Raw genomic sequence first — 5385 nt, forward strand, 5'->3', positions numbered from 1 at the left:
TGTTGCAGACAGTGTCCCATTTAGCCGGCCGCGGTGGCCGTGCGGTTCTGGCGCTGCAGTCCGGAACCGCGGGACTGCTATGGTCGCAGGTTCGAATCCTGCCTCGGGCATGGGTGTGTGTGATGTCCTTTGGTTAGTTAGGTTTAAGTATTTCTAAGTTCTAGGGGACTTATGACCTAAGATGTTGAGTCCCATAGTGCTCAGAGCCATTTTTGTTTGTCCCATTTACCTTTAATTAATACATTCATGCCACCATCTTTTGAGGTGTCTAGGTCATTTAGAAACCCCTTTAGGTTTTATGCATTATGTATGCATGAACGTGTCGCTTCCGGAAATAGGACATGCGCACTACTCCCGAACGAATCCTCCCGGCAGACTAACGACGAGAGCTGGTGGGCCGGCCAGCCTTGATGTGATTTGTAAGTGGTTTCTCTCATCCAACTGGGGCAACGGCCTTGCCGTAGTGGATACACGGGTTCCCGTCAGATCACCGAAGTTAAGAGCTGTTGGGCGTGGCCCGCACTTGGATGGGTGACCATCCAGGCCGCCATGCGCTGTTGCCATTTTTCGGGGTGCGCTCAGCCTCGTGATGCCAATTGAGGAGCTACTCGACCGAATAGTAGCGGCTCCGGTCAAAGAAAACCATCATAACGACCAGGAGAGCGGTGTGCTGACCACATGCGCCTCCTATCTGCGTCCTCAGCTGAGGATGGGCCACTTGTGGCCTGAAGACGGAGTGCCCTCATCCGACTAGGTGAATACTGGAGTGGTTCATAAGTCCCGCCACAATTATACGATTCACAATCACTTCGAAAACGTTCGCACTCTTCAAATGTATAACACTAGACTCAGGCATTTGGGATACACACACTCCGCCTGCAGGGAAATAGGAGGGTGTGGTACAGCGTGGCGACACGAAGGGTATCTGTCCGACCCTTAAATTAATTATGCCACATACCATAGTAACAACGCCGACCGCCGGTAACTGGAGAACAAAGGCACAACAAAAAGAATTAGTGATTATGTATCTTTATCTACCGACCCCAAGGAATATGCTCACGGCTAGATCACACATGCAAATGAAACTCCCTTGTAAGGGTTCCTCAAAACCCTTTAAGCAGTTATATTCTAACAAAAAAGGTGGCACACTTTCAGTAAAACCAACTAACTCTCTGTGTGGCTAAGAAGCGAACATTCGAGACATATATAATGGGCCTTAAAAGGTCTCCCTTCTAAAGATGCACAGTCCAGAATGCTAATTATAAAAATCGCCGTGAGTATTGAGGAAACCATCCCACCGACATACCAGGTTGAGGATACCTGTTTGGTAAAACACTTTGTCCTGCTGCGTGAACAAGTTCGTAGGCACCCCTAGTTGCAGTTTTCCAGAAGACTTCGCCTTATGGCTGCTTAGATAACCTCATACGTGTATCGCTGGGTTGCATGCACTGAGGTGAAAAAGGTCATGGGATAGTGATATGTGCATATACAGATGGTAGCAGTATAGCGTACACAAAGTATAAAATGGCGGTCCATTGGCGGAGCTGCTATTTGTACTCATGTGGTTCATGCGATAAGCTTTCCGATGTACCCGTGGTCGAGTGGGAGATCATTTCAAAGTCAGGCAGGCAGCGAAAAACTTTTCGAGGGGCCGATCATAGAGCCTCCCCGGTTCGTTTGACGAACAGATTTCGGGCGTTATCTGTCTGTGGCTGACGATGTCTCTGAGCTGGATGCAGTCGTCCACCCTGTTCCAGAGGAAGCTTCTCGGCCCGCAAGGTCTAGGCGTTCACAGAGGGTGGGTTTGCAGTAGTTTGGAGCTCCAACGTTAAGCGCGTAGTGGGACCCCTTAGGAACATGGCTGCCAAGGAGGGGAACGAAGCCAGTTTGCACTCTGTGTACATACCGAGGGTAGTCATTCGGGATGTGTAAAGGCTGCTTCCGAATGCCATGAAGAGTATAGGGTGCATCGAACTGCAGGTGGTGGCTCATATCGGTATCAGTGACGTATGTCGCTTTGGATCTGAGGAGATTCTCTTTGGTTTTGGGCGGATAGCGGAAATGGTAAAGACTGCCAATCTTGCTTGCGAGATTAAGGCGGATCTCACCACCTGCAGTATCGTCGATAAAACCGACTGTTCTCCTTTGGTGCAGAGCCGAGTGGAGGGTCTGCATCAGAGGCTCAGGCGGTTCTGTGACCGTGTAGGCTGCAGATTCCTTGACTTGCGCCATCGGGTGGTGGGTTTCCGGGTTCTGCTTAATAGGTCAGGAGTCCATTACACACAGGAAGAGGCTACACGGGTAGCGTGGGCTGTGTGGAAGGGACTGTTTTTTTAGGTTAGAGGGCCTCAGGGAACCACAGAAAGGGCGTCCGTCTAAAAGGGAGCAGGTAAAACACAGTAAGTTAATTGTAGAAATGATTGGTATTGTAGTTGCAAATTGTCGTAGCTGTGTTGGGAAACAACCAGAGCTCCAGCCCTAATAAAAACCCTGAAACTCAAATAGTTACAGGTACAGAAAGCTGGCTAAAGCCCGAAGTAAGTTCAGCAGAATCTTTTTCAAGCGATCTAACAGTGTTCAGAAAGGATAGATTAAATACAATTGGTGGTGTAGTATTTATTGCAGTCGGAAGTAGTTTGCCTTGTAGTGAAATTGAAGTAGATGATTCTTGCGAAATATTATGAGTAAACGTTATACTTGTCAATCGGACTAAACTATAAACTGGGTCGTTTTACCGAGCCCCCGACTCAGAAGATAGATACTGAACAGTTGAAAGAAAACTTGTGTCTCATTTAAAATAGGTACACCACTCATACAATTATAGTCGGTGGTGACTTTAATCTACCCTCGATAAGCTGGGAAAATTATACGTTTAAAGCCAGCGGCAGGCATAAAACATCATCCGAAATTGTACTGAATACTTTCTCAGAAAATTATTTTGAACAACTATTTATGAGCCCACTCGAAGCGTAAATGGTTGCGAAAGCATACTTGACCTCTTAGCAACAAATAATCTTTGACAAATAGTGAGGATCGTGAAGAATACAGGGATTAGCGACCACAAGGCAGTAGCTGTTAGGCTGAATACCGTAACTCCTACAACCATCAAAAAGAAAAGCGAAGTATATCTATTCAAAAAAGCTGATAAAAATGCCCTTAATACCGTTTGAAGAGACAGTCTGCACTCCTTCCGATCTTATCAAGTAAGCGTAGAAAAGTTGTGGAATGATTTCAAAGAGATAATATCGACAGCAATTGAGAGATATATACCACATAAATTAATAAGTGGTGGTACTAACCCCCCACGGTACATAAAACGGGTCAGATCGCTGTTGAAGAAGCAGCGAAAAAAGCATGCCAAATTTAAAAGAAGGCAAAATCCCTTAGACTGGCAAAGTTTTGATGAGGTTCGAAATATAGCGCTTACTTCAATGCAAGATGCTCTCAATAATTTCCAGAACGAAACTCTGTCTCGAAATCTGGCAGAAAACCCAAGGAGATTCTGGTCATACATAAAGCACACCACTGGCAAGACGCAATCAATACCTTCACTGCGCGATAACAATGGTGAAGTCATTGATGACAGCGCCACTAAAACTGAGTTATTACACACGATTTTCCGAAGTTTCTTCAACAAAAGAGACGAAGTAAATATTCCTGAATTCCAATCAAAACCAACTGCCAAGATGAGAAACATAGAAATAGAGATCTTAGGTGTCGCAAAGAAGCTTAAATCAATAAAAGCAAGTTTTCCGGTCCAGGTTGTATACCAGTCACGTTCCTCTCAGAGTATGTAACACCATAGCTCTAATGCTGTACGGTTTTGGGCCCAAAGAAAAGATGTCAAATCATAAATTCGAGAAGGAAAGATGTAAAATACGGGGCAGGAAGGTTAAGGACGCGCCCATGGAAAACGGGCGCGGAGTGATACATAGTGGCGTTCCCAGTGTGAAGTCACGTGACCGTTCGTGCTCGGGCCAGCGCTTGCTGGAGCACTGTACATTGCACTTGGCAGCACACACAAATGGCAGACGTCAGAACAAGATGGCTGCCGTTGAGAGAAACAGAAGAGGCGGGATCAGACACTTCCGTTGGCCGGTTCCAGTAATAGATGAATGTAAAAATGGAAATAAAGTTAATATGTCATATAATAAGGAAAACTCAGTATCGGAATCGTGCGGAAAGACTTTATTAAAGAACGAAATGGAGACAGAAAAGGCGAGTGAAAAGGGGAATATTTGTACTGTTAATGATGTGTGTGAGGTAAAAGACGTAGATGTGGGGGAGGTTATGATGAATAAAGAGGAAAGGAAGGTAGAATATGCCACGCAAAAGACGTGTGCACAATTAATAATAGGTGAAAATGATGTAGAGGAGGACGTTAGTAAACATGATATAAGTAGTGCAGATGAAATTATTGTTGATGGAAAGGTGTTTTGTGGTTCTGATACAGAAGAGTCTAGTAGGAATTTCGCATGGTTATCTGAAATTGTCAGTAAAGGAAACAGTGAAATGAAGGTTATCGAAGTATATGACGATTCAAAAATTGCTCTGAGCACTATGGGACTCAACTGCGGTGGTCATAAGTCCCCTACAACTTAGAACTACTTAAACCTAACTAACCTAAGGACAGCACACAACACCCAGCCATCACGATATGACGATTATACTAAGTATGAAGTTAAGACTGAAATCGTTCAAAGTGATACAGCTGAAGTGTCTGAGTGTCCAAACGATATGCATTGTGTAGAAAATGAGTCGAAAAACGAAGTGGCTGAGGCATCTAGTGATAATCTGCTCCACTGTCTAAAAGTTGCTTTCCTGCTCGAATCTGATGACGAAAATGAGATCAGTGATAATTCAAATGCTGAAGGGTATATGAATAACGATAAGAATGAATATACTAACTTTCCCTATTGTTCAAATGTCGCGTATTTAAGGGAATCTGATGGTGAGGAAGAGAGTAGTGATGACTCCAGTGAAGATGAATTTTCAGGTGTAAACGAAAGTGAATATACTTTTACTGAAAGAGGGTATGAGAAAATTAGTGACATTTGTCCAAAGCAAGATACAGAAAGTAGAACTGGGCCAAAACCGAAGAAATTATTCAGTAATGTAACACAAGGGCATAATTTGCAGGAACCTCCAGATGATACTATACTGGGGCAAGCCTTAACCAATGTTTTGAATGGGTGTGAATTACAGGAACAAAAATAACCACCTGATAAAATAATAGCAGAACAGGAGATGTTGTACCTTGCTAAAGACTTTGAAATTCCAAAACCCAAAGAGCCACCTGATGAAACAAAACGTTGACAAGATCTGAATAGCTTAGTGAAAGATGTAGAAGATAGGAGGCCTAAAAAGCCGCCAGACTTAAGTAAT

General features: G+C 44.2%; 1 pseudogene; it reads left to right on the forward strand.

Annotated features, from left to right (window-relative positions):
* Window positions 1-445: 445 nt before the first annotated feature.
* Window positions 446-563, forward strand: LOC126197399 (5S ribosomal RNA; annotated as a pseudogene).
* The last annotated feature ends 4822 nt before the right edge of the window (window positions 564-5385 follow it).

Source organism: Schistocerca nitens, chromosome 7 (assembly GCF_023898315.1).
Source record: "Schistocerca nitens isolate TAMUIC-IGC-003100 chromosome 7, iqSchNite1.1, whole genome shotgun sequence".
Classification (NCBI taxonomy): Eukaryota; Metazoa; Arthropoda; class Insecta; order Orthoptera; family Acrididae; genus Schistocerca; species Schistocerca nitens.